Source organism: Dasypus novemcinctus, chromosome 2, assembly GCF_030445035.2.
Source record: "Dasypus novemcinctus isolate mDasNov1 chromosome 2, mDasNov1.1.hap2, whole genome shotgun sequence".
In the NCBI taxonomy this organism is placed as follows: Eukaryota; Metazoa; Chordata; class Mammalia; order Cingulata; family Dasypodidae; genus Dasypus; species Dasypus novemcinctus.
The window spans coordinates 183777335-183794679 of record NC_080674.1 but is presented as its reverse complement, the minus strand read 5'-3'; the positions used below and the strand labels follow the sequence as shown (position 1 = coordinate 183794679).

Sequence of the window (17345 nt, the reverse complement as noted above, 5' to 3'; positions counted from 1 at the left end):
ACTCTGCGCTCTCCCAGGAGCGGCAGGGAGCCCCGCTTTCCATCCCACTCCCCCACATCCTACGAGTGCTTCCTGGGGTCACTCCCCTGACCCCCAGGCTCCCTCCATCCAACTCGGTGCAGTCATTGTCTCAAGGCCCAAGCTAGGACACTCTGCCCCTGGCTCCTAACCCCTGCGATTCTTCTGAACACGGGAAACAGAGAGAAAAGACACAAAGGAGCTACCCCTGGGAGACAGAATGGTGGATTTTGACAGACTCGTGGGTTTTGAGATGAGAGGGACGCTGGCGTATCTTTCCAGCTCTCCTCTCCCCCACTCCTGTTCTCATACTTGGATTCCCTCTGCAGCATCCCAACTCTTGGACCTCTCTGCAATGCATACCTCTACCGACAGGCAGCTCATCACCCAGTGGGCATCCCCATTCCCTCTTCAGAGAGCTCTGCCCTGAGTCAAAGCCCTCTCCATTCATTTCTCTCCCCCTTTCCTGCCCCTTCCCTCAAGGAACACATAGAGAACGTCCTCTCCACAAAGGGATGTAGGTTCTTGCTAAAGTGTACACGACTCATTGCAGATCCTAAAAGGGGATATTGCCATATTCAGGATGAAGGGTCCTGGGCGTGTGAAATGAGGGCACGTTAGAGAAAGGAGAAGCAAAGTCAGGACACAGACGGGGGAAGATCTGAAACCGCCCAGGGGACACCGACTTCCTCTCCCTGGGAACATCCCGAGGTGAGGGCTCAGGGATGCGCCTGTGACCCAGGTCACAGAGGAGGCCTGCCGGGAGGGAGGTGGTGTTCGGTGGCCCGCCTGGAGTCAGGCTCGCTGGGAAGAGCTCCTGCGACATACACCTGGAAGGAACGAGCAGAGGTAGGTGTTCACCCACCTGCTGAAAGTGGGGGGCCCTCCCCAGTTGTCCCAAATTGAGGCAAGAGGGACTCTGATCCTCGGATCAGCCAGTCAACAGCCAGGGGCCGTCCCTGTGAGATGAACCTTGGCTGAGGGGGCCCCCTGCAGCCAAGGGCAATTCCCGGGGAGGGCGGGGCCCCACAGCCTCAGTTCACACCCCAGTGCCAAGCCCCCACGGGGTGAGCAGGGGGCCTGCTGTCCGTGAGAGGTTCACACCGAGCAGCCAGACAAGGGCAGGAGATGGCAGGAGGTCAAGAGGACCCAGAGCCTTGGGGGGGCCAGGGGCTCCCCTCCTAAGTTGCCCTCCAACCATGGGCTTCCCATAGCAAGAATGTCTAGCTGGGGGGCTCTGGGGCACCTTTTTTTGTCATTTTATGCTAAAATATGTCTAACATGAAATTCATTCTTTTAAGTTTCCGTTTGGTTTTTTTTAGGAGGTACCGGGGATTGAACCCAGGACCTCATACATGGGAAGCAGGTGCTCAGCCACTGAGCTACATCTGCTCCTCTTTTTAACGATTTTTAAGTGTGGTGAGCAATTCAGTGGCCTTAGTTCCATCCAGTGTTGAAGTATCATCACCACCATCCATTTTCCCATCACCCCAAGCAGAAACCCGGTACCCACTAAGCACTAACTTCCCAATCTGTCTTTCCCCGGCAACCCCAGGGGCAACTCTTAAAAGGCCTTCAGGGGAGGGGGCGTGGTTCGAGCAGTTGAGTGCCCGCCTCCCACATGGGAGAGCCCAGATTCTGTTCCCAGTGCCTCCTAAAGAAAAAACAAACAGAAAACCAGCAAAAAAAAAAAAAAAAAAAAAAAAACCACGAGCAAACAGACTGGGAGGGGGTGGGAAGCCTGCAGCTCTTCACCCTCAGCAGCAGAGGGTCGGCACATCACTGACCTTTTCCGAGAAGGGGTTTCCTACCCCAGCAACAGTGCGGCTTGCTGGGAGGCAGCGGCGCAGTGTGGCTCAGCACGTGCATTTTGGAATCACGCCGCCGGGGACCAAATACTGGCTCCGCCTCTCATTAGCTACGGCAATGTGGGCAAGTCGTTTCCCCTCCATCGACCTCAGTTTTGCCATCTGTAAAATGGAGAGAACCATCATTCCTAAGAATTGTTGGGAGGATGAAATGGTTTCTCAGTGAGTGGCACATGAAAATCACTCCATCAAGGGTGGTTGTAATTATTGTTCATATTAAGACTATTGTGCTTAGAGGATGAACAGAGATCTGCCCATGATCGCAAAATCCACAGAACCGCCACCTACGATTCCATTTTCTCTCTCCTCTAACTCCCTTTCTGACTGCTTGTCTCCCCGGCTCCGGCTTGGCAAGACTGGCCAACCTCTGCTCTCCGCTGGTCAGCAGTACAGAAGGGGATGGTTTTTTTAAAAAATGGGACGAGGGAAATGGAAAAAGCGACTAACAGACAGCAGCTCAAAAACCAGACCGACATGCACAAGTTGGCACTTGATTCCGTGCGTCCATAGCCAGGGAGCGCGGAGCTCTAGCAAGCGCGACGTCCAACGCTGGTGGCCACATCCCGGTGCTCCTATTGTTTGCTGCCCTCTGGGGCAGACCCCAGACTTGCTTTCCCAAGAGGGCTTGTACGCAGAGAAGAGGCCGGGCAGGGGTTCCTGTGGCTGTGTGGATCAGGCATCCTTCCTCCTGTGAAGGCGACGCGCCTGAGCTGCGGTCGCAGGCACAGAGGCCTGACCAAGCGCTGGAGAGCGATGTGCACGGAGTCTTTCCCAAGCCCCCCCCCCCGTCTGGGACCCCGAGAGCACTGATGCCCATTCCCGGGTCACCCGGAGAAGCCCAGAGGCCAGTCCACGACCGTGGCAGAGAAGCCTGCAGGGGCAGCGAGCCTCCGCCCAGCGTCCCCGGGCTCCCGCCCCACCGCCCGGTTGAGCGCCCTCCCTTTAGTCCGGAGCATCTGCTCCCTACTGGAGCCTCGGGGGTGGCTGACATCGAAAGGGATCTGGGTCCCTGCAGCGCGCGCGCGGGTAGTCCCCGCAGCTGGGAGGGGAGCCGCTGGGGCGCGCGGGCAGGAAGAGAGCCGGAGGGACTGAACCCCGGCCTCGAGGTTCACGCCCAGGGCCGGGCCGGCGACGGGACCTTTCCGCTGGCGAGGAGGTGGCTGGGGCGGGGTGGTGGCTGGGAGAGGAGAGCCCGGCGGCGGGGCGGGGGCGGGGGCTGGGAGGCGGGGAGGGGCGGGGCACGGCGGCTGGGGGCGGGGCGGGGAAGGGCGGGGCACGGTGGCTGGGAGGCGGGGAGGGGCGGGGCACGGCGGCTGGGAGGCGGGGCGGGGAGGGGCGGGGCACGGCGGCTGGGGGCGGGGCGGGGAAGGGCGGGGCACGGTGGCTGGGAGGCGGGGAGGGGCGGGGCACGGCGGCTGGGGGGCGGGGCGGGGAGAGGCGGGGTGAGGCGGGGAGGGGCGGGGCACGGCGGCTGGGGGGCGGGAGGGGCGGGGCACGGCAGCTGGGAAGCGGGGCGGGGTGAGGCGGGGAAGGGCGGGGCACGGTGGCTGGGAGGCGGGGAGGGGCGGGGGCGGGGGCTGGGAGGCGGGGAGGGGCGGGGCACGGCGGCTGGGGGCGGGGCGGGGAAGGGCGGGGCACGGTGGCTGGGAGGCGGGGAGGGGCGGGGCACGGCGGCTGGGGGGCGGGGCGGGGAGAGGCGGGGTGAGGCGGGGAGGGGCGGGGCACGGCGGCTGGGGGGCGGGAGGGGCGGGGCACGGCAGCTGGGAAGCGGGGCGGGGTGAGGCGGGGAAGGGCGGGGCACGGTGGCTGGGAGGCGGGGAGGGGCGGGGCACGGCGGCTGGGAGGCGGGGCGGGGAAGGACGGGGCACGGTGGCTGGGAGGCGGGGAGGGGCGGGGCACGGCGGCTGGGGGGCGGGGCGGGGAGAGGCGGGGTGAGGCGGGGAGGGGCGGGGCAGGGCGGCTGGGGGCGGGGCGTGGCAGGGGCGGGGCACGGCGGCTGGGGGCGGGGCGAGGAGAGGCGGGGAGGGGCGGGGCACGGCGGCTGGGGGGCGGGGCACGGCGGCTGGGAGGCGGGGAGGGGCGGGGCACGGCGGCTGGGAGGCGGGGAGGGGCGGGGCACGGCAGCTGGGAGGCGGGGCGGGGAGAGGCGGGGAGAGGCGGGGAGGGGCGGGGCACGGCGGCTGGGAGGCGGGACGGGGTGGAGGGGCGGCTGGGAGGCGGGGCAGGGGCGCGGCAGGGGCGGGAAGGGGAGGGGTGCGTCGCGGCGGCTGGGAGGCGGGGCGGGGGCGGGGAGAGGCGGGGCGAAGGGCCCGGGCCTGGCACCCCCCTCCCTCCGCCGGCAGCCCCCTCCCCGTCCCCGCGCGGGCCGCCCTCCCCGCGGCGGGTTTTGCAGGGTCTTGCGGACCCAGCCCCACAGTAGCCCGGCGGCCCTGCAGGCCAGGTGTGTGCGTGGCGCCCCCTGGAGGTGAGGGCGGCCGTCCCTCCCCAGGCCAGTCCCTCCACGTCCTTCTCTCCCTCTCGGCCGCAGACACCCAGTCAGGAGGGAAAGAGTGAGCGCCAGGGAAACACCCTGGAAGGAGCGAAGCCCAGGCAAGGACAAACCGACTCTGAGACACAGGACTCCAGACCTGCTCTCTCCCCAATAAATGCGTGCGACAGCCCGATGGCAAAAACAGCCCCGGGGACAAAAATAACACAAGAAAAAATTTTAATTTAATTTCAAATAAAACAGCAAGTGAATAATTTTTGAAAAATGAAAACATCACAGACACACACCCACTGGGCTCTCTGCCCCATCAGGCCCAGCGTGGCCCTCGCCCACCGCATTGAGGCACAGCCTGGCAGTGCCCCATTCAACAACCAGGTCCCAGCATCCATTCCCACCCGCCTGTCCCATCTTCCTCACTAACAACAATGGATGTTGTTCAGGCATCTTGATGATAAAGGCAGGCTCTCTCTCCCAGACCCAGCGGATAAATCATGCTTGGTCTAAGCCAATATCGGTCATCCTGTTCTTCTTTGCCAGTGATATGTTTAAGACCAGGCATCTGAGCCAGCTCTGGCCAATGAGATGTAAAAAGTCTGCCAAGATTTTCTGGGATTGCTGACTCAAGAAAAAGCCTGGTGGGAAAATGGTCTCTTTGCCATCTTTCCTGCTCTGTGTGAGGATGTGATGCCTGGAGCAGCAGCAGCCATCTTGTGACCATATATGAGATACATAAGGCCAAAATGCCAGTAACTGAAGATGGCTGGTTGAAAAGAAAGAAAAGGCCTTGGTTCCCAGGGCCATCATGGAACTGCTGAGCAGAACCCTTTATCAGATTCCTTGTTCATAAGATAATTAAAAAGTTTTTATTGCATAAGCATTGTTGATGGGATTTTCCATTACTTGCAGCAAAAGGAAACCTAACTGATAAAACGGCCAAGTCCCTTTCCCTTTGTTGCATGCCAGAATTCTGCCCTAGGCACCCAGAGGCCTCCATCTGGGACCATGAGCTCAGGCCAGCATCTGTCTGTCTTCAGTGGGATAGGGATCACTGGACTTGAGCTTGTGTTTTCTTGACACTAACCATTCAGCTGACTAATAGATAAGCTCCAACCTCTCTGTGCCTCTGTTTCCTTATCTGTAAAATGGGAATGACATTTGTTTGGTTGGTTTTTTGAGGTACCAGGGCCAGGGATTGAACCTAGACCTCGTATGTGGGAAGCTGGATCTCAGCCACTGAGCTACACCAGCCCCCCCAAGTTGTTTTTTGTTTATTTGTTTGTTGATTATTTTGTGTAGTAGGTACTGAGGATCAAACCTGGACCTCCTACTGGGAAGCAGGCACTCAATCACTTGAGCTACACCCACTCCCAGAGGATTTCTTTTTAAACTACCATGTTTACTCACCTGGTGTCACAGGATTAAAAATAGTTAAAGGGGGTAAGCAGGGAAGGGGACTTGGCCCAGTGGTTAGGGCGTTCGCCCACCACATGGGAGGTCCACAGTTCAAACCCCGGGCCTCCTTGACCCGTGTGGAGCTGGCCCATGCGCAGTGCTGATGTGCGCAGGGAGTGCCCTGCCACGCAGGGGTGTCCCCCGCGTAGGGGAGCCCCACGTGCAAGGAGTGTGCCCCGTAAGGAGAGCCACCCAGCGCAAAAGAAAGTGCAGCCTGCCCAGGAATGGCGCCGCCCACATGGAGAGCTGACACAGCAAGATGATGCAACAAAAAGAGACACAGATTCCCGTGCTGCTGACAACAATAGAAGCGGACAAAGAAGACGATGCAGCAAATAGACACAGAGAACAGACAACCGGGGGGTGGGAGGGGAAATAAATAAATAAATAAATAAATCTTTAAGGAAAAAAAAGGGGGGGTGAGCAAAAGCATTTTGTACATTTTAGAGTGCTAGGTAAATGTCAATTAGTATTGTTACTTAAATGGTATCTAGACAAGAAAGCACTTTTTAAAAAACACTACACAAATATAAATTGCGTGGACTGGTATTCTTTAAAAATATACATGATGTTATACAGTATGTGAATTATATCTCAATAAGCTCTTATTGAAAAACAAATTTAAAAAATCATTGTCATTATATAATCATTATCAAAATCATCATTATTGCAATGATAAAGTCTTTGGAACAGCAGGCTTGGGGTAGAATTCTGCCTCTACCACTTGCTAACTGTGTGATTTAGGCAAGTCACTTAACCTCTCTGTGCCCCATTTCAGCTATAGATGGTGAGCATAATAACTAACTCTCAGGGCTGTGACAAGGATCAGTGAGATAATACCTGTGTTCCTAGCACAAAATGGAAGTCCAATAAATGCCACTTCCCCTTGTCAGGAGATCCACGCCAAGTTAGGAACAAAGCGCACTGCCTTCACCAGTCACACGGATAAAGTCTAGGGTCTCGCTCCAAGTACAGCCCAGTGTCCACTAGCCTCAGAAGCATGGGGGTCCTTGTTCGAAGTGGTCCCCAGCCCCCTGAATTAGCCCCTCCGTGCTGGGAAGGGGTCCCTGCTTGTGGCCAACCACACAGTACTCCCAGGGTCATTCCTGGCCGCAGCGGTTTGTGCTCTGGGACTTGCGCGGTGCAGTCGCCCCTGCCTGGTTCCTCGGCTCCTCCCCCCGCACCCCTGAGGAGGCAGGCAGTTGGAGCCATCCCCTCTCACTGGCGCCGTCCAGGGGAGGAATGGACAGAAAGCGTGGTCTGGAACAGTCCCTCCGGATCTTTCACACCAGCCCCCAGGCCTGGCTTCTCCTCTCCTCCTCCCAGGCAAGGCCTCAGAGAGCCAGGAGGCCTTGACCCTCGAAAGGCCCTGGGACACCCTGGGACACTGCCCAGGTGAACGTCCTTCACACCTGGGCCCCTGCCCACTGCCCACACTGGCCTCCTTCCGACCTGGCAGGTGCCTGGCCAGCCAGCTCCTCCAGGCCCTGAGCCTCTGCAGCTCAGCAGGGCGGGAAGGTCTGGGGCCAAGACGCACGGGCTCGTTTGGGAGGATGCCCCAGGGACAGCCAGGTCGGACCTGACTGCCCAGCAGAATGCACCTGCCAAGGCAAGTCCAAGTGCACTGGCTGTGCTCACAGAGCTGCCCGCTCCCTACCTAGCCTGCTCTGATCTCTTACTCTTCTCCCAACACCAACGAGGCAGGCCGCCTACGCAAGCCACTTTCATTTCCTCCTGCAGGCTCATGCTCATTTCGTGCCCTGCGCCCAAAATGCCAATCTCCCTACTCAATTCCCACCCGTTTCCTGAGGCCCAGCTCAAGCCCCGCCTGCTCCAAGAAACCGTTCTGGCCCTCTTATCTGATGGCTTACAGTATTTACTGTCTCTCTTGCAATTTGAAACCCTTGAGCACGTTGTGCACAAACCCTCAACTGAATCAATACAACAACAAAATGCCTGGGCACTTTGAACGTACCAGGCTCTGAGCATGGGGTTGCACAGAGATGGCCCGGTCCTAACTCCCGGGGCTGTGCCAAGCACGCCGAGGACTGGAAGAACCGATTGGCTTGGAGTGACTCGTACCGGCCAACAAGGCCTTTCAGGCAAGAGCACCCCTTTCTTCTTTTCTCACCTGCCCTGCAGGCTCCTAGAGCCCCAGCCTGGCAAAGCTCTGGACCTGCCCTGACAACAGCCCAAGGACAGTCCACCATACAGACAGGAAAACGAGGCTCAGAAATAACCACCCAGCTAGTAAGGGCCTGAACCCGGACCCAAGCCTAGGTCTGTGTGACCCCAAAACCCACAGGGCCACTGCATCACACTCGCTCTCGTAGGCTGTTTTCAATGACACCGTGTGAACTGACTTTCCCTCTTCCTTCCCCAGGCTGTTTCTACTTCTCCCTGGCCTCCCGCTCGCCCTCCACACCTTGCACGGTGCACCCGCCCCAGAAGCTGTATATTTTCAGCTGGCTTCTTTCTCTTCTCTGACGCTCTCACCTTGGCTCTCTTGCTAAAACGTCCCCTTTCCTAAACGGGGCCCAAGATCCGTTTCCTATTCCCTAGCGCCACCTGGAGGTCGTGGGGCGCACAGCGCGTTCGAGCAAGTGGTCGAAGAGAGGAAGCTTCAGGGCCTGGCGAGTCTGGAGATGATCTGAATGCCACCGCATCTGCAAAACCAGAGCTTCCGGCAGAGCCTGCTCCACTCCCAGGCGACTCCCATTTACACTAACGCCACTGCAGCCCGCCCTGCCCGCGCAGGAAATAGACCCGGAGGCTTCCCTGCCTTACCAGGCGGTCTCCAGTTTCCGAGGCTGCAGGGGAGGGGGAGCGCCAGGGGGGGAAAGGGGTCACGTCAGCGGCAGAGACTCAGCACCCGGCTCTAGACTGGCCATTCGAGGGCCAGCTCCAGGTTTGTCCGCAAACCTCAGCGTGCCGCCTCTTTCTTCTAACTCAGGAGAGGACACACTACAAAGAGTTCTCATTTTTGTGACATCATTTCCAATGGTAAATGCAGAATATGACATGTGAATACCAAGAATGTGAAGAACTGGATGATCGCTTATTCTTTTTACATAAATTTTTGTAGGTTACAATTATACTAAAAAGTTCTGAAAGGAAAGATTTTAAAATGTTAATGAGGGTTCCTTGTTAGCGGTGAGGTTTTTTATACATTTTTATACATTCCAAGTTTTCCACAACAATTTGGGGATACTTCATGGGGGAAGTCTTCCACGGAAGTACTTCATGGGGAAAAAAGAAAAGATACATTGATGCTTTTTGGAAAAGGGGGGGAATGTGGGATAGGAGTGTGCCCCAAACTTGAGGCTGAAAATCCAGCTTATCCACTTACACTCTGGGTATACTTGGGGACCCTCCACCCTGTCTTCTATAAGCTAGAAATAAGCACTGCTGCCTACCTATCAGTGTTCCTGCAAGGGAAAAGTAAGATCGTGTATGGGAAAACACTGGTATGAGTGAATACTCGATAAATGTCCCTCGATTGAACAGTGTTTCATCTTTTTAGGACTGAGCAATTGAATGCAAGTGTCAGAAATCCAACTTGGTCCAGTTTTATAAAAAGGGAGAAGAGGTAGAATATATTGACTAACAAAACTGAAAACTGAAAAGTCAGGATTTCAGACACACCTGTATCAGGGTGCTCAAATTATGTCACTGGAATTTTGCTTTCTCCATTTCTTAGTTCTTCTTTCCTCTGTACTGACTCAAATCTCAAGCTGTCTCTTCCTACATGGTGGGAACGTGGCTCCAGCAGCCCTCAGCTCACATCTCACCTTCTCAGGACCCTTAGCACTTCTCAGTCCCCAAAGTTCCAACAGAAGTTCCTCAGGCCCAAACCAAACTCTGAGGCAATAATAGCCTGATTGTCAGGCTTGGGAAGTCACACCCACTTGGGTGGAAAGACCATCCCCTCAAGCCACATGATTATTTGGGGTATTTCCCCAAAGCAAAACTGACGTACAGTTACCAGAGGAAGTAGAAATGGATGTTGGGAAACAGAAACTGCAGAGGTGTCCAGCACACGGACTCCACACTAACGGAATAACATAGAGCAAAGGCTGTCAAAGAAAGACAGAAATTCTAACAGTCAGCTTAAACACCTGCGGAAAGAGCCCTGCGCTGGCGGGGGGAGCACTGGACTGGGAGTCAGGAGCACTGGTTCATCCTGCAGCCCTGTCACTACAGGACCTTGAGCAGGTCGGTATTGGACTAGCATCCAGCTCACAGTTATGGATCAGATCACGTCCCCCACAAAGAAACGCTCCAGACTTCCCCTAGGACCTTACGGATGGGAACTCATTTGCCCACAGGTTCTTTGAAGACTGAATCGTTAAGGTGAAGTCGACCTGGATCTTAACCCAACGTGACCAGAGTCCTAAGCAGAGCGAATCGGGACAGCCCACAGGAGGCGGCAGCAGCGGACAGAGGAGAGCGGAGGCAGAGGCTGAGCGACGAACGCCCGCCGCCCACCACCGGAGCCCCACAGCCTGTGGGGAGGCATCATCCTGCCCAAACCTTGATCTTGAACTTCAGGCTCCGAAACAGTGAACCAGTAAATCCCTGTTGTTGAAGCTAATCGCCAGCCTGTGGCATTTGTTATAGCAGCCCTGGCAAACTGAGACTCGCGTGCCCTGAGCGCCAGGCAGTCAGCAAATGCAGGAGGCTGGCTGGTGCAGGACAGAGCGTGCCGGAACCTGTGATTGCAAGTCCCCCCAGAGGAAGCAGCCGCAACAGCTTAGCTGCATGGTGTCACGTGTAATGCAGATCCTGCATTACCAGCTCTTCTGATTTTTCAAGGCATTTGTGTGAAGTCTCCTGGTTTTTCAATATTGAAAGTGAATTCTGTTGTGGTGACAGTTGCACAACTCTGTGAAGTTACCAAAAACTATTAAATTGCCCACTTGAATTATACCGTAAGTGAATTATAACTCAATAAAGCTGTCAGAGGGAAAAAAAATGATTCCAAAAGGTTTTTTAATATTACTCAGCCATAAAAAGAGAATGAGGGAAGCGGATGTAGCTCAGTGGTTGAGCACCAGCTTCCTATGTACCAGGCCCCGGGTTCAATCCCCAGTGCCCCCTAAAATCAAAAACAAACAAACGAAAAATCCAACTCTCATTGAGGAGTGGATGTAGCTCAGTAGTTGAGCGCCTGCTTCCCATGTAAGAGGTCCTGGGTTCAATCCCCATTACCTTCTTGAAAAAGAGAGAGAGAGAAAGAATGAATGGTCCATGCTACAACATGGATAGAATCTCGAAACCTGTCTGCTCAGTGAAAGAAGTCAATCACAAAAGGCCACAGATTGTCTGAGTCCATCTAGATGCAATGTCCAGAGCAGGCAAATCCTTAGAGACAGAAAGCAGAGCCGTGGTTTCCAGGGGCTGGAGGAAGAGAGTATAGCAGAAGAGGGGCATTGCTTAAGGCATGCAGGGTTTCCTTTTGGGGCAATGGAAATGTTCTAGGAAGAGACAGAAGTAATGGTTATGCAACATTGCAAATAGACTAAATGTCATGGAATTGTTCACTGTAAAAAGTTAGCTTTACGTTAGATGAACTTCACTTTTTTTTTTTTTAATTTTCTAAACGCTCTACTAAACAAAACCCAGCTGTGGTCTCCACTGGGGCCATCAGTGACTGGATTTTAATCACAAGCAAACAGTGCCCTAAGTCCCTCCTAACTCTCACATTCCATTTTCCTAGGGACCGAGGGGTCGCCTCCCGGCAGGTGAGCAGTGACCACTGCCCAAAGGGAAGCGGCATTCCATCTCCACGGAGCAGAGCCTCCAAAAGATAATTTGGGGCCAGAAAATAAATGCCTCCTTGAGCTGGGCCCAGGCCAGGATTTTTCTACCTGCCCTTTGCCACAAAGAAGGGCAAAGAACCACGTCTGGGTGACAGCAAATGGACTTTGTTGACACAACCCAAGTTTAATTTTTGTGAAGTTAATAATTAGGCTGTCATCCCTCCGCTCCAGAGCAATTAGTGGCCTGCGGAGGGAATGAATGGGCTCTATTATCAAGGGAAATTATAAATAGAAGAGAGCACGTGGGGGCTGGGTCTGCACAGCATCAACCCCTGCCCGCTCGGGGCTCTGGAAACCAGCGGCTCCGCAAGCTCCAGCGCGTTGACTTGCCCCCGGCTGACAGCTCGGATCCCAGCTGCCTTCCCAAAGGGCTCTGAATTCTGCCTCTGTCACCCGAACCTGACTTTTTATGCTGTCCAGAGCAGGGCCGAGCCATCCAGCTGGGCAGCGGGGGAGCCGGGGCAAGATAAACGCCTTTGTTTGAGCTCCCTGCCGACCCAGGCAGAGCAGGGCAGAAGCCACCGGGCCCCGCCTGACAGCCCGGGGTGTTGGGGACGCTGAGTGACAACCTGCCCAGCGGCTCCTGAGGTCAGAGCAGGTTCCCAGGCAGGGTGGCAGCCCCCAAAGGCACGGGAGGAGGCCCAGGTTCTCACAGGGACCCTTTCCCTGCCTGCTTTGCTCCGCAGCCAAGTTCATATCCCTCCCTGCAAAAACCCTTCCACCTGCCAGATCAGAGCGACACAGCATTCGGTAGTTCAGGAAGGAAAAGCATTTGTCACCATAAGGGGAAAGCAACAGGCAAAAGTGCAAAAGCCTAGAGGCAGAAAATAATAATATATAATACACTAGAGAATAGTGGTATCATGCTTTCAATGTCCCAGGCACTTTTTACAGATTAGCCTCTTTATAGGTTAAGCCTCCCAACCGCCCTGAGTTAGGCACTAGCACTGTCCCCACTTCATGGGTTTGGAAATTAAGGCTATGAACGGTTAAGTTTCTTGTCCATGGTCACACAGCCAGGAGGTAAAATTTAAACCCAGGCCTTCTGTGTCTCATACATCACTTGATGAGTGAAGCTGGCTGGAGGTAGAAGACAAAAGGGAGGGGTGGGGACTGTGGTGCCCAAGAGATAGCATTCCAGGCTGGAGGGGGCAGCTGCCAGCCTTATAGTGATGAGGACTTCCCCTGCCCCCCGCTTTTTTTTTTTTCAAGAGATACTAGCCATCTGAACTATTAGTTTTTAAATGTTGACGACTAATTCAAAGCTTTTAAAAACACCACATAGACCCAACAAAGCGTTTCTCCCAGCTGCTGCATTGCAACTCTAACAGTGCAAACTCTGGGATGCTGCTGGAGTTGACCCCCACCCCTTCATGCTTCCAGGCATCTTTCCATGCAGAGAGAGGACTCAAGGGGACGGCCTGCAGCCCAAGGGCCTGGGCTGGACATGGGCCGCTCCCACCAGCTGTGTGAACCCGTCATTCACCTTTCTGGGTCCCAGTTTTCCCAACTGTAAAATAGAGATGATGATGATTTCTGTGCCCCAGGACTTTGGGGGGACTGGATGAAAAGGGCACAGAAAACAAGGTGGGTAGATGGTCGAGAAAGCAAGGACCCAGGGCCACCTCCTCGCCCAGGTGCTCTCAGCCGGTGGTCTGCAGGACAGGTAGGCAGAAAGGAGCCAACCCCATCCAGGCAGCTGTCGCTCTCACAGCCGCTTCCTCCCTCCCCACCCCAATCCTGCCTTTCTACTCGCACACCTGATGACGTCAGGACACACGCTTCCCAGGACAGAGGCCACCTCCACTGACCAGTTAACTAGCGTGGCAGTTCCAGGCTTTTATGGACCTCAGAAAGTCATGTCCTTCGGGCTAAGCCGCTCCTGTGGGTATGAGCACTGGGGGTGGGTCTTAATCCTCTGGTATTACTGGAGCCCTTTATAAATGGGATGAATGCAGAGAGAAACCCACAGAACCACAGAGAAAGCTACAGGAGCAGGGAGAGAAAGCCCCGAGAGCAAGGAGCTGAAAGCAACGGAACCCAGAAGAGAGGGTGCCAGAAGCTGAAGCCACGGAACCAGGAAGAGAAGGGAGAGAGCAGCAGGTGCCTCCATTGTTGGTCTCTGGGGAGAAAGCATCACTTGATTCCTTGATTTGCACACTTTCCTGGTCTCAGAACTGGAAGCTTGCAACCTAATAAATCCCCATTGTAGGGAAGCGGCTGTGGCTCAATCAGTTGGGCTCCCGTCTACCGCATGGGAGGCCCTGGGTTCGCGTCCCGGGGCCTCCTTTGAAGGCAGGCTCGCCCACACGCTGTGGAGAGCCACCTGGCCCACATGCACCACAGAGCGTGCCGCAGAGAGCCAACTCAGCAAGGTGATGCAACAAAAAAAGGGAGACAAGCAAAAAAAAAAAAAACACAGAATAGAGCGGTGACAGACACTGAGAGCAGACAGCAAGCAAGCCGCGAGGGGGAGAGGGGACATAAATAAAATAAAATACAGACACAGCGAAGGGACACGGAGCAGACAGCAGGCAGTAAAAAAAAATTTAAAAGCCGCAAGGGGGGATAAAAAAAAAACCCCATTGTAAAAACCAACTCATTTCTGGTATGTTGTATTCAGCAGCTTCTAGCAAACCGAAAGCTTGAGGATGCAGACCAGCCCCGAACACCTGTGAATGACCCAAAATTTTAAAATCGGAGAAATATTAAAAACTAGAAAGTGAACAACCTCCCACATTCTCATAAATAATTTGGTGCATATTCGACTAAGTATTTCTATACATAAAAACATCAATTATTTATGGTAAGTTTTTTATGAAACTAGAATCAGATGCACTTTGCAGCTATCCTTTCTTTAAGAGCAGTTGCAGGTTTACAGAAAATCATGCAGGAAGTACAGCATTCCCATATACTCTCCTCTCAAACACACAGTTTTCCCTATCATGGACATTTTACATTCACCTGGTACATTTACTACAATTGATGAACCAATATTATTAGAATCATTACTAACCCAAATCTATCATTTATATTAGGTTTCACTCTTTGTGTTGTATGGTTCTATGGTTTTTAAAATATATTTTTAATTGTAACATTAAATGACGTAAAACTGGCCATTTTAAACGCTTTCAAATATCCAATTCAGTGGTGTTCATTACCTTTGCAGCTCTCTTCTTCACTTACGCTAACTTGGACATCTTTGCACATTAGCATATGCTACTGGGCAATGTGGCAGAGAGCTTCATTATGTTTTTATCTTTTCAACCCGTCCCCTCTAGGTGGACGTGGCTTCTAATTTTTTGCCTGGAGAGACCATGTTTCTAGATGGCTAGTTCTTAGAGGTGGAGATGCAGACTCAGAAGGGCCGTGAGCAGTTTTGTTTGAACTGATGTCAAATTCCCCCCAAAGGGGCTGGACACGTCCACGCTCCCTCGACAAGGTCCGAGGGCGACCAATGAACTGAACTTCCGGGAAGCTGCCCGCACAACCCCAGCCTCCTAGCCTCTCACTTTCCTTCCCAGACCTTGAGAAAACCCAGTCCCTCAGCCTTCCCTGACGCAGCAAGCAGATGCTCAGCTTTGCCTCCCAGGTGCTCTCGTCCAGAATGGATCAAATCCACCTCCCTGCCTGAAATCAGTGTCCCCAGAGCAGCACGGTCCTCCCCACTGCGCAGCCGAACTCCTCCTCTGTGGCAGGCTGAACTGTGTGCCCCAGTTTGGACAGATTCTCAGTCTTGGTCCAATGGGTGTGGACCCGTTGTAAATAGGCTCTTGAAGGTGTTACTTCAGTTAAGCTGTGTTCCCACTAAATCAGGACGGGTCTTAAGCCTATTACTGGAATCTTTATATGCAGAATAAAATTCAGACACACAGGGAGAAAGTCGTGGGAAGAAGCCAGAAGTCAACAGAACCCAGAGCAGCCAGGAGAGGCCGCCACGTGCACAGCCCATGTGACAGAAAAGCCAAGGAACCCCAAAGATTGCTGGCCAGCCAGGAGATGGAACCCGGGAGGAAGCCAGCCTTCCAGCCTCGGAAACCGCGAGCCAGGAAATCCCTGTGGTTAAGCCACGCCATCGTATGGTACTTCTCTTAGCGGCCAGGAAACTAAAGCTCTGTTGCTGGCTTTTTATCTCTGGCTAGGCAGGCTGCTTTCTTGACCCAAGGAATAGTCTGTATGACAGAGTCCAACATGGCTTTTCGGCAGGTGAAAAACCACAGCACAGCACTTTTGGGGAAAAAAAAAAATGTATTTTTGCTCCTGCTGTCCCATCTTTCCAACACGTCCTCCTTTCTTCTCTCTAGCAATCTGATACTTGAAAACTTGAAAGGCTTCTCTCTCCTGGAAGCCTGCCCCGCCCCTCTCTCCCTCTGCATGGCTTCAACCCACAAGCCTCCAGTTTGGATACACAGGCACACACGTGGGCCTGACAATGGCTTGTGCTTGCCGAAACCCTCCAGCTACTTTCTGTGCCAATATCAGGTCTCCCTAACTAAAGTGTAAGCTCCCAGAAGATTAGGCTCTTCTAAATTTCAGATCGAGTAAATGTCATTTACCGAGCATCGATTATGTACCAGGTGTTTCACCTACATTATTTTCTTTCATCTTCCCAACTCTGCAAGATTTAAATTTGTGTTCAGTTTACAAACTGGGGTTCAAAGAGAATAAGGAACTTGTCCAGGGTCACATAGCTTAGCACTCAAGGTCACTAGTAGGCACTCAGCAAACAATGCTGAGGGACGGGTGGGTGGGTGGGTGGGAGGGAGGGGGGAAGGCCTCAGCAAATAAGTGATACAGCCAGGCTTACCTGATTCCAAGTGGGTCTTTCCAGCTTCTGCTGTTTTAGCACCCAGAAAAGACACACGACAGGCACCTGATCACCATCAAACATTCTCCAAAACAGAATAGGAGCCAAGCATCCTTGTTCCAGCCAGTTTCCACCCCTGCCTCGCCGATGAAGGCCGAGGGCACCCCAGATTCAGCCACCGGCCTCGGTCAGCCACGAAGACTGAGGACCAAAGATGCTTCTTCCTTGGTGAAAACGAGAATAGGCTGATGAACTCCTGTTTCTAGGTGGGTGGCAAGAGGCTCCACCCGGCCAGGCCACAAGGGGGCAGCAGTCCCGGAAGAGTGTTGGCAGGTATCTGCCCACCCCTCCTCTCCCCACTCCGGCTCCCCCCTCCCCCCCCCAGGCCTCATTCCTCCCCTGGGGTGGGAGGGCCCCAGGCTAGCGCTGCTTTTTAAAAAATCACTGGAACAACTCGAAATGCCGGTGCTTACCATTAAGGGAGAGACAAAAAAATTAATCATGGCAGATGCAAAGCAACCCTGCCCAGAGAAGGGGATAGAGAAGATCTCCAAAGGACACCAATCGGGGCAAGGCCCAGCCCTGGGCTTGTGCGTAGGGCAACCCCATTTGTGTACATTTTTAAATATCGTGTCTGCTGGCCTATGCAAGAGAAAATTCTTGAAGGAAACCCAGAAGCTACCTTTGGTGGAGGGCCTTTGACGTCTCATCTTCTTCCTTTCTGTGCCTTTTTTTTTTTTTTGCCATGAGAATGTATTAATTTTATTTGAATTAACAGGGGTCATCTGGAATTGGGTCTCTGGCGATTTTTTGCTTGCTTTCCTCTTTTGCACTTGCTTGGTTTTTTAACATGATAAGTGCTGTTTTTAAAGGAGAGAGAGGAAGGCTGT

The 17345-nt window shown here is 54.1% G+C and overlaps 1 long non-coding RNA gene across 2 annotated transcripts; it reads right to left on the bottom strand.

Moving 5' to 3' along the window:
• Window positions 1-541: 541 nt before the first annotated feature.
• Window positions 542-8735, bottom strand: LOC131274724 (uncharacterized). 2 transcript variants are annotated; one of them, XR_009181999.2, is made up of 3 exons: window positions 8614-8735; window positions 1806-1988; window positions 542-848 (listed from the first exon to the last, which is right to left on the bottom strand). It is a non-coding gene; the product is annotated as an uncharacterized lncRNA (long non-coding RNA). The 2 variants fall into 2 exon arrangements; XR_009182000.2 differs by lacking the exon at window positions 8614-8735 and adding an exon at window positions 2361-2558.
• Window positions 8736-17345: the final 8610 nt, after the last annotated feature.